Source organism: Anser anser (assembly GCF_964211835.1).
Source record: "Anser anser genome assembly, chromosome: 24".
NCBI lineage: Eukaryota > Metazoa > Chordata > Aves > Anseriformes > Anatidae > Anser > Anser anser.
This window is the reverse complement of record NC_139745.1, coordinates 5,297,651-5,308,467: the sequence shown is the minus strand read 5'-3', so window position 1 is coordinate 5,308,467 and position 10,817 is coordinate 5,297,651. Positions and strand designations below refer to the sequence as shown.

General features: G+C 43.4%; 1 protein-coding gene and 1 long non-coding RNA gene across 4 annotated transcripts in view; one reads left to right on the top strand and one right to left on the bottom strand.

Annotated features, from left to right (window-relative positions):
• LOC310886170 overlaps positions 1-10,817 on the top strand; it is a 228,797-nt gene that overhangs the window by 46,669 nt on the left and 171,311 nt on the right. The gene's annotated exons all lie outside the window — the stretch shown is intronic.
• Positions 2,082-10,817, bottom strand: part of GRIK3 (glutamate ionotropic receptor kainate type subunit 3) — a 141,247-nt gene continuing 132,511 nt past the window's right edge. For all 3 annotated transcript variants that reach the window (XR_014575198.1, XM_083810353.1, XM_083810352.1), the window contains one exon: positions 2,082-10,817. This exon is cut by the window's right edge. The gene's annotated coding sequence lies outside the window, so the exon portion shown is untranslated.

Here is a 10,817-nt window from a genome sequence, read left to right as displayed (position 1 = left end):
GCACAGCGATGTGCTCAGGATAACGAGGGCAGGCCCTGGCGGAGCCAGAGAGCCAGCCTGGCTCCTCCGAGCTGGACTGCAAAGCCCGCTCCTCTGGGAGAGCCCCGTTCCTCCAGGAGGCTCTGCAGTGCCACCATAGAGCTCTTCTGCTGCGACTTACATTGTAAGAGAGATGGTCCTTACCCTATTCATTCAGCAACACAACATTTATTAAGGGGGAGCTGGTAGCATTGTGTATTGTTCTGCTTTTTCCATCTGCCCTCCAACAGTCCCTGAGATGGTTAGGACACTGCTTCAGAGCTGGTAAGAGCTGTGGCAGGCAGGGGTGGAAGCAGCGTTCAAACAGTGTCTTTAATTACAGAGCCTTCTTGTTTGCAGGCAGGCTGTACGGATGGGGATGTGGCTTTTATTCCTGTAAACTTCTTAAAATAGAATTTCCATTTTACGCTGCTTTTGCAAAGCCCAGTTAGTGCTACATTGCTGCGGTTGTGGTCGTGGGAGTGAACTGTCGTTTCCTACTTGGGAACTTCAGTTGTTACCTCGTACCTCTGGAGGTCACTGTAACAAAGAAAAATACAGATACTGGCGATTGTTTTAAGGCTTTCATTTGGCTGCAGTCAAGATATTTTGTGTTACAGGCCGTGCACGTGTGAAACCAATCAGCTCATGCGCATGTTTTAATGATTGATTTTTGCATGCAAAGGTCTTAATCCTAGGAGATCTCGATACTTCAGCCCGTGCTGCTCCTGAGTACAGCTGTAGCAAGATCTTGTTCCTCTGCTTAACTTCTCACTGCCTGGAACGGCAGAGCAAGTGTCGCGCTCGGAGGGCAGGCACTGTCAGAACTGGTTATGTGTGTAACTCTTGCAGGGCTTTCTGCAAAGGGCATTAAAAGTCCAAGTGCTCTTGAGGATCTGGGCAAATGGCTCTGGTACCTAAATAAAACATGACTGTGAAGGTTTCCTGTGCCCTTTCAGCACCAGTGCTCCGAGACTGGCACTGGAGTGGTGGTGCCAGTGCCATGGCTCCTGGTCTTGTGGTACAAAGGAGCTTGATGAGCGAGCGGGGCAGTTTCTTTTGGAAATGGTGCTCTGGTTCTGGCACTCTAGAGAACAGGTCTTTTTAATACACTATTATTTTAAGTATTTTTTTTCCTTTTTTAGATGCTTGCCATTTAAGATGAAAAATATCTGAACTGCGATCTCCAGTCGTTGCTGTGAAGGCAAAGGGGAAGTCCCGCTCTTTGCATTAAAATGTGCACATCACCTGCCCAGTTTGAAGATTTTTTCCACTGGTCAGAAATGGGAGGTCTAACCTGGCACTGGACTGGGGGCTGCATGCCCCTACTGGTTTAATGCATGCTAATCTGAGTGAAACACCTACAAGCTCTGATTTTTCCCTGGAGGGTGAGGATGTTGTGAAATAATTACATTTAGTGTTCTTCACACTGAGGCAAGAGAGCTGCAACATTGTTTTTTTAAGAAATGTAGTTGCAAATGGCAGAGTCTTAAGGCAAATTAACTCAAGATAGCAGCTAATCGCACCTCCAATATGCGGTGTTAGCCACTGGAGTATCAATGGGTCCTTCTTAATAAAGCAAAGAGGTGTTGACAAATTGCAGCGTAATTCAACAGCTGCTAATTGTTTTTTGTAGTATTCAGTAAACCAAAAAGGGGCCTGATTCTCACAGCGTTTAGTTTGTTCAACGCTTCTTTATACTGCAGGGTGGTCTGAAAGAGCTCTCATCAGCCCCGGAGTCAGGGGTGTCCAGTGCCCATCAGACTGTCAACACTGCTTCTGGAAACGGGCTCAAACCTTCATTTTATTGGCAGTGTTCCTCCAGCCTTGACTTCGGCGTTGGCATAATTGCATTTTGAAAGCTCACCCTTTTCCCCTCAGTGGGTTGAAAATCCTAATTCATGAGTGTAATGAAAACACGGTGTTCCATGAACAGCTGAACTAATGAGGCCCGTGTATTGATCCTTGTTTATAGGTGCACGCCTTGTGGTTGGATTCTCCGCTGTCTAATGAGGCATGAGCTCCGATGTGCAGCCTTCTGCCAGGAGCACTCAAAGCGTCCCTCCTTGCTCTGCCCCTTGTCCCTGTGGGTTCTTTGGTGCTTGGTAAAGCAAAGCCCCAAGCAAAAGCTGAAGCCTTTCTTTCCATTACACCCCCTCTGCACAAACGCCTTTTAAGAACTCAGTTACAAAGAAGGCTGATCTCTGCACTCTGTCAGGTGTGGCTGAAATAGACTAATGAATTAAGCAGTTCCTGGGGGAGGAAGAAATGAAAAGCCTCCCATATAGACAGCATTAAGTCTTGTTGCCTCATCTCCCTAGCAGAGCCAGCTAGCAGTGTTTACTTGAACCGGAAAAAATAGGATAGAAGGCTTGCATGTGCCCCTGGGTACAGGTGTGAGGAGCCTATGTATGTTAGTGGAAATTCCACTAATTTCCACTAATGCTGCTATGTAAAGCATTTTTTGTTTGAAAGGAACGCTGATGGAGCAATTTTCACTGGTTACCATTCATTAAGTTTAGTGCTCACCAGCAGAAGGATCGGGATGCCCAGAAGATCTCATCAGCCGTTTCACACCGTTTGTGCCTTTTAATCCAGTGTATGCAATCGCAGCGACAGTCAGAAGGGATTACTCTAGCACTTTCTGTGAGAAATGAGAATTTTTCATTCTGGTGATACACAGCATGACCTTCAACTCTTAATGCCCTAAAATAAAGTTTGTCTGAACTTTACAATTGATATAACCAGACTGCAGTATAAAGCAAGAATATTTCTCATGATCTGAAGCTTGTGCTCTCCCAGTTGTTTATCACCTGGAAAGTACAATGTCTATTCCCTGATATGTCAGGGTATAGACACTATTTTTGTTTGATGGCTCAGCTTGACTTTTCAATGACTAAAATTTACATCATGGGTTTTCAATCATGTAAGTTCTTAGCCAAACTTCAGATGCCTTAGATCTGTGTCCATGGGTTAACTGCTTTGAGGAGTCTCAAAATGTTGGTATTGTTAAACAGACGACATATTTTTCTTTTGATTAGACACTGAGGCTAGCACAACTGTCTGCTTTTCAGAATTATCTGAGCAGCTTTCTCAAGTGCTGGAAGTTTACCCTTGAATATGACAGGTATAAAACATGTTTTCTGTGTCTGTGTATCTTTCAGTCAAGTGATCGATCTACTGCATTAGTGCAAGCTTCAGCTTTGTCACCCTGACACTTGTAGGCTGAGCTATATGCTCTGCAAAGGGAGACGACTGAGTATGAGATTACCAAGGACACTCCTAGGGTGCAGTAATCACCTATAGAAACCTTTGCATCATTTGCAAATATATGAATTTGCTTTCTTTAATACACACAAAGTACCCATAACAGAAATTGCTTTCAAGGACGAGCACAGATCACAGAGGAAATACTCCTGCAGCTTGCAACCTGACTCATGTCACTTAGCATCTTCTTGTCAATTTATATTAGCTTTGCAGAGGTGTTATCAGCCAGCTGGTTAAAAACCTCGGCAAGTACTGTTTCAACAGATCTATAAGGACACACAGCAAATACACGAGGAGTTCTGTTATGAGCTGTGGTTTTGTAATTTTTCCTTAAATTATTTAAAAAAAAATGCCAAAAAGATGACATATTTCAGAATTAGGATAGAGCATAACATTCATTCATTTTATTCAGGGTGGTGATAGCACCTAATGAGGGCAGGCAGGAGAGCAAGGCACGTCTGGCTGATGTCGCACGGCTGTTCTTTCCAGAATATAGGCGACGCTGGGAGGCCCCGTGGCTGCTGCTTCCTTGGGTGTCTTCTGGAAGAGCTGCCGAGGGAGCTGCATGCTCTCAGCACGCAGGCAAAGCGCTCTCCCTTGGCACAAAAGCAGGGTTGCTGGTGACCCTGCAGTGCCGCGTGTAGGTGAGGATTCCTGTCCCAAGCAGCTGAAGCGTGAGGATGCTGAACCCCATGTGGAGGTGGGCTGCACGTTCAGAGTGCTGACAGTGAGGTGGCTTTTGTCTGAAGGGGTAATCAGCAAAATGCCACCTGGCTTTGCAAATCGAATGGTTGGTGTGGAATTTCCCACTTGCAGCTGCACGCCTCATGGTGCGTTTTGTCCAGTGTGTTTGGGGCCCACCAGTGCAGAAGTTGGCGCTTTTTTCTCCCATAACTGACCAGTTCTGTCTCATGCTTTGCCATTGTTCATTCCCCCAAATCTGGGAAGCTATTGTTACTCCAGTATCTGGTTAGTAATCTAATTTACTGTGTTTCAGGGTTTTAATCAGCCCTAAGTGTAGAGTAACCTTCCTTAGTGAGAACAATCACGGTGTGGAGTAAACAGCGAGCGTTCAGCGTGGGGAGATGGTCTCGCTTGTTTTGCCTTGTAGTCATTGCATGCATGCAAAAAAAAAGGAAGAAAACTCAGAGTTATAAAATACTCTTAGCACCTGCGAAGAAATAGTAAATAGCAATTATTGTAAAAAGGATTTTTTTACTCTGGCATTTGAAAATGATTTATTTGGAAATGAGCACTTACAGAAACAAAGCTTACTGTAAGGAAACGGAGGCAGAATTTTACATAAAAGACAGCACTGCAGTACCTGCACCTCGCTGAGCCAGGTGGAGGCATACACCGTGTTCATCCCTCACCCCATTGCTGATGCGGTGCCTGCTCTGTGCGACTGCAACATTAATTCAGGATTTGGGCCCTTTCTGCTGAGTGCCGTGGTACCACGGCAGAAGGTGGCATCGACCTCCTGGAAACTCAGCAGCGTATGAATCCCCAAATGAAGGGGAAAGAGCTATCAAGGAGGTTTGAATGGCAGCTGTCAAGTGTGCAACTGAGACCAATCTCTGTTTAATTTGCCTTGAGAGATGAGAAATTCCTTGGTGACATTTAGTTATGTCTCCAAAGGTGGTAGAGGTTAGGTTTTTTTGGAGACCACTTCTCTGAAGTGCCACAGAGTAAGTATTCAATTTTCTTTTCTCTCCAGAGACTCCGGGCATCTTGTTGAAATACCAAGAAGAGAAAAGTAGAGACACGTAAAAGGTCATTAGAAAAATTTAAGAAAGTGGCATTTCGCAAGTGTAACGGACTTGCGTCAGATGAAATGCTAGCCTTTTTCCTGGCTAATTGTTGCTCGTAAAGATCACCGGGAATGTTTTTAGGGAACATCTGTGAAATGTTGCAACTCTTCTGATTTGGCAGCAGGTTTTAAGGTGCCATTCCTTGAGGAAAACCCAGACCTTAATGTAACTCTCTTATGTCTTAGGATCTCTTGAGTGAATGAATTCTTTGAATTTACAATAGGAATTGCAAACACTACTAGATAATTCCCAACTTAATTGCCAGAAGTGCCGACAGGGAGAAAGCTCTGGAGAAAGCCTCCTTGGCTGGGAGCCGCGTGGTGTCTGCGTTAGCACAGATGTGGAGGGGCTGCCCCGATGAACTTCTCATTGCCGAGTGCCTTCTGGAACCAGCTGGCTGCGCAGCATCGCAGCTCCTGGTGCTCTGAATGGGCACCCTGACCAAGAGCAAGCCCTAGGTGCTGCTGGTGGTGTGCTGGTGTGGTTGTTTTTGAAAAAAAAAATTTAAGGAAATTTGGAATTCTTCATTAATATTTTAGCTTAAAAACACACAACAACAACAACAACAACAACAAACTAACCAGACAGTCAAAGATCTCTGTCAAGGGAGAAATATTCCCATTTGGGATTATTCTCTGGCACTAATATGCTGACTAGCAGAGAGGAAAGCTCGTTACGGGGATTTTCCCCAAGCTCCTCCAGCTCTCCTCATTACCCCTACTTGATGTGGGCAGATCTGGTAGGAAGACAAATTCACCTTCAGTGCTTAGGAAGTGCCAGTATCTGAGAGGTAATGAATTAAATTGCCACCGTGAAGCTTGTTTCACCTTTTTGATGTGTATGTTTAATTATTAGATGGTTTTTGATAGAAAGGACATGCAAGTGGCTGTGTATTCCTTGCATGTGGTTCAACAAAATGATCTTTATGTATTCATGCCTTACAAACGGCTTTGAATGCACTTCTAACACGGGACTGTATTAGGCATAATAGGATAGGTTTAGTGGAAAGGAGAACGCTTCAATTGGCATCTAAAAAGGCATCAGGTTCTGTATGGGATGACAGTGTGAAAGTGTCTCGTAGAATAACCCACGGAAAATGCAAGAGATGAGTTAAATGTGAACCCAGGAGGAAGGTCTTGAAGATTGTGCTTGCAGCAAAAATCTGATCAGTTGAGAACAGAAAGCGAAACAATGGTAAAGCCTCCCAGCTAAGTAGGTCACCAGTTAACAAGACAGTGACTCATGCAGAGAGGGAGAATTTAATTTTTAAACACCAAGCCCTGGGTTCGCTTGAAATAAAAAGTATATATAAATTTAGCAGCCAGTCAAATATGATAAAAATATTTATATTTCATTCTACTGTTTGAAGTTTTTATTATATTTACTTACACAGTGCTTTAATAACTTAACATTTAAACCTCGGCTATATAGACAAATTCTGCGTTGCTGCTCTTCCTACCTACCCAGCTCAGGGCTCACGTGAACCAGTGGAGAATTTAATGGTAGCTGTTCTTACACCCAGTCTTCCATTTCAGATGGTATAGTATGTGAGCACGTTTGTCCCTGAGGAAAGATGCTTTGTTTTCTGCTGGTGTTGGTCTGTGTCCCTTAGGTGCCACGCCGGCGTGCCAAAGTGCTTCCATGGGCTCCACGAACGCCCCAATGCTGATTTCTGTGCTACGTACAGTTTCAAGTTCTGCACCCTATCCATTTATGCATCCGTATCAGGATGTGGTTATATAAAAAGCATGGTATATAAAACAAGCCAAAAAAGTGACTGCCTTATAGATTCAATTAGTATGTCCTCTATGTAGCCTAAGGGATGTAGAAAGTGTAACTAAGGTGACCTAATTCAGATCAGTGTTTTCCTAACATATATTTGAACAGTCAATATTTTAATACATTGCTGTGTCTCTGAGAACAGAACTGTGTTCGCTCAAATTCCAGTAAAAACCTTTCTGTGGTTATAATTAGTATTTTGTCTTATTGATTAATGGAGGAAGATTTATAAGGCATATCTTAAAATCTTTCAACAATAAAACACTGTAATAATAGTGTCTTTGAAATATTTTTAATAATGACACAGAACTTATTCTTCCTTCTCAGATGTCAACACTGGATTTATTTTAATGAGAGGGAAATTCATTGTGGACCCATCCAGCCACGCAGTCAATGCTTCTGGCAGTCCATAGCCTGGGCAGCTCGGCTGTTTGCAACTAAGGGTTCGACCCTGGCAGTGCTCAATACTATCCACTGCTATAGGATATCTAGACCTACTGTTTTCTTTTACCAGCTTCACAGTTTTGTGTTTAAAACAAAAAACAACCTCATCCGATTTTTATGCCTGCACCTTTTTCCACTGAGCAAGTTCTTTCTGCAGTAGTGCTTTTAATTGTTTTTATGCCTGGAAAATGTTTGGAAAGAGAAGGCTGAAGCCTCACCAACCTTTGCTGGAGGCTGCCAAAGACGTCTTTGCAGGCACCCTTTGGTGGGGAAGGAATGGAACAGGAACCAGGAGAGCATTTTAAACAAAAGTAATTTTTGTGTAATACTTGAAACAAGCTGCATGCAAGCAGCTTCTCATTTGCACCTTTCCAATCACAACCATCTGTTCTGTGTTAGCCAGTCCTTGGGCAGATGCTCCGTTTAACTTCCTAGTGCATGGCAGTGCCAGACTTTCTCAAATCACAGGTTTCTTTCAGAAGCTCTCTCTTGCCTTTTCTCTGTCACTCCTACACTCCCTGCTAGTGGCTAATAACCTGGCAGGCTAAATTGGAGGAAGGTTTTGGAGCTGGAGCTGGAGCCACTCTTCCTCTGTATGCATGGCATTCGGCTGGGCAGCGAGCTTGTAATCTCCTGGCATCACAGGGCTGCACTGGTCAGTGACAATAATGTCAGAGCTCCGAAACATGGCCTCGGCGAGCTACAGGTGCGGGGTGGCCTTCAGCAGAATCGCTCCTCCACGGAGCTGCACCTCAGCTGTGAGTTAAGGGGGTCCTTGGCCATTGCAAAGGTGAAGGCAGGGGCGAGGAGCAAGTGCAGCCACTTCTGGTAGATGTTTTTGCAGGTGTATGCTCCTAGGCATTGGTCTAAAATAATGAAATGCATATGTATTTTTGGAGATGATGTGAATTTTGGATTAATTAAGAATGCAAGTTTCAAACTCCTTTAGATGTGAGCTCTTATTAATATTTATAAAAAACGATTATATATTAATACATTCATAATACATAAGATATATGTGGTACTATCAGATTTAATAGATTTTTTTTAGAACATCATTATAACTGGGGATTGTTCTCCACTGTCCTTCTTAGAGTTTAAAGAGTAATCTTATGGATTTATTCCCCCAATGTTGATACAAGTTTTTTTTGGAAAAGCCTCCTTTTTAATTACCTTGCCAGTCTATCAATAAAAGGCTGTAGGCAATGTAATTTCAGCTGCAAGTAGTTGTATAAACTGCAATCAGAACACTCAAGGAGCAAAATGGCTGTAGGTGGGGATGTGATTGAATCCAATATACAGCCCTGGTGCAGAAGAATGCAAATGAGAGCGGGGTTTGGGCAGGTGACTCCTCAAAGTCAGAGCTGGGCGCAGGAGTGGCGTACAGCTGGTGACTTTCCTGCAGGCCAGATATGACTTTGGCCTTGTTAGCTGGGAGCGAGTTGCTTTTTTCTATTTTAGTCCTTCAGGAAGTGTCTGCTTTAAAAAAGCAGCTACGGCCCGGGTCTTTTTTTATCAGTTTCCATCCCCATTTGTGTCGGTGTTTGGCTAACCTTTGCCAAACGTCTTCCTCTGCAGTGATTAGGATTCCATATTTTTTTTAAATCTCTTTAGCATTCCTCATTTCAGAGTTAATTTGCTTTCAGAACAACCCAATTAGAGGTGAATCACTTTATATATGTGCAATTCCGCACTAATTGCTTTATTCGATCATTTTATATTTATAAGGTAAATGCCTTATTTTCCTTAAAAGCGAGCTATCATTGCATCCCACCTACCGCATCTCAAGGTCTTTTCCATTTTGCGGTTGAGTATTAGCAATAAAGAGTGTTATTGCAGGGCTGTTCAGAGAATTGTCTAATTTGAGAGGAATCGCACTGAGAAGCCCTCGCTGGCGGAGGCAGGCTGCCTGCAGCGCTGGGCGCCGAGGGACACGGCTGCGCCTTGCCGTCCTGTCCCACTGGGCGTCCTGGCGAGGAAGCTGGGAGCATGCTGCGGCTCCTGCACCCAAGTGGGGATGGCTTCGGTGCTCGTGTGTCCCTGGTGCTGCGGGGGGGACCTGATACCTTACCCCTTCTGGCCCAGATCATCGTAATACTAACCTCTAAGTGTGCACCTGGTCCCTCGTCCGGGGCATGGAATTGAGATACCTGTTAAAATACGCACCTCTGTTCTCAAAGCAAAAAAATAGCTAAGGGCAAGCCCACTTTTCTGTGTTGCTGTGTGAATTAGAGATTAATTTTGAATTGGTCCACGGTGGTGTTAAAATAAAAATTGTTTTAAAATGTTTTGCTATTAACATACGTTGGCAAGAACCGTGCAGCCAAGCCTGATTTCAGTCAGCCTCACAGCATGGGAGCTCCAGCTCTAAATGTTCCCAGCGTGTTTCTTAGGCTGTGTTAATGTACATCAATTCTCACAGACAAATTAACATTGAACACTTGCAGTAAGAAGGTTTATTAGCTGGGTCAGCTGCAGTAATCTTATTGTAAGTGTGATAGCTCTCAACATTATTTTACCCAAACCTCTCCTCTGACTTCTGGTCCTCTCTTTGGAGGGAGTCATGCTGACTGTGCCCCCGCACCTTTCTTCCAGATCCATCAAACCAGATGCAGACTGAGCAGGCTTTAAGTCTAGACCAAGGAAGAGATTAAAATCGTCTGCAATCTGAATCTTTGAGTAGTTGAGGTAAAAGTAAAGCACCGAGTAGGTGCAATGCCAGATCATGACTACTGGAAGTAGCTAATGAACCAGTCCCAGCAAAGCAGATGAATATGATAAGCCATGCTCATGTGGCATTAAAAATGTCTGTTTCCTAATAAAATAAAATCAAAGATAATATTTTGAAACCTGCGGCAAATTTTCATGGGAGAGAAAGAAAGGAAAATGTTCTTTTTTAATCAATTTAATAAGTTTTCCGGTAGTGTTTGCAACATTGACACTTAACCTTTTGATTAATTTCTCATTTCAAGGATAGTGTAGCCAAATTAGTAATACAGAAATTGCTGTCTTTGTAACAGTTCAAAGTTGTAGGCAGCACCATCCACTTCCAGCAGAATCCCATCTAACAAGCCAGCAGCAAGGCAAAATTGGTACAAATTCAATTCATTGGGGCTGGAAATAAGATTGAGCAATACCATCACCTTAATTCATTATTATTTCACTGTGTGAATTGTAATCTTGTCATTATCCTTTATGCTGCCTTTAAGATAATTCTTTTCTCTAGGGAGTTTCAAATGCTTCTTGCCAGGTAGCAGTGCTAGAAATATATGTTACATATCAGTACACCGAGCTCTGTATTATAATTACAGGGGACATGCAATCTTATTTAAAACCTGGGGAGCACCTGTATAACTAGGAAAGGTGCTGTGCTCATTATGCCGCATGGCAACTACTAATGTTGTTATACAGGTGTGTATTAGATTAAACTGTTTGCTCATTCCATTATGCATTTCCCTGGCAATCATAACTACAGGCACAGAAAGCTCCTGGGATACT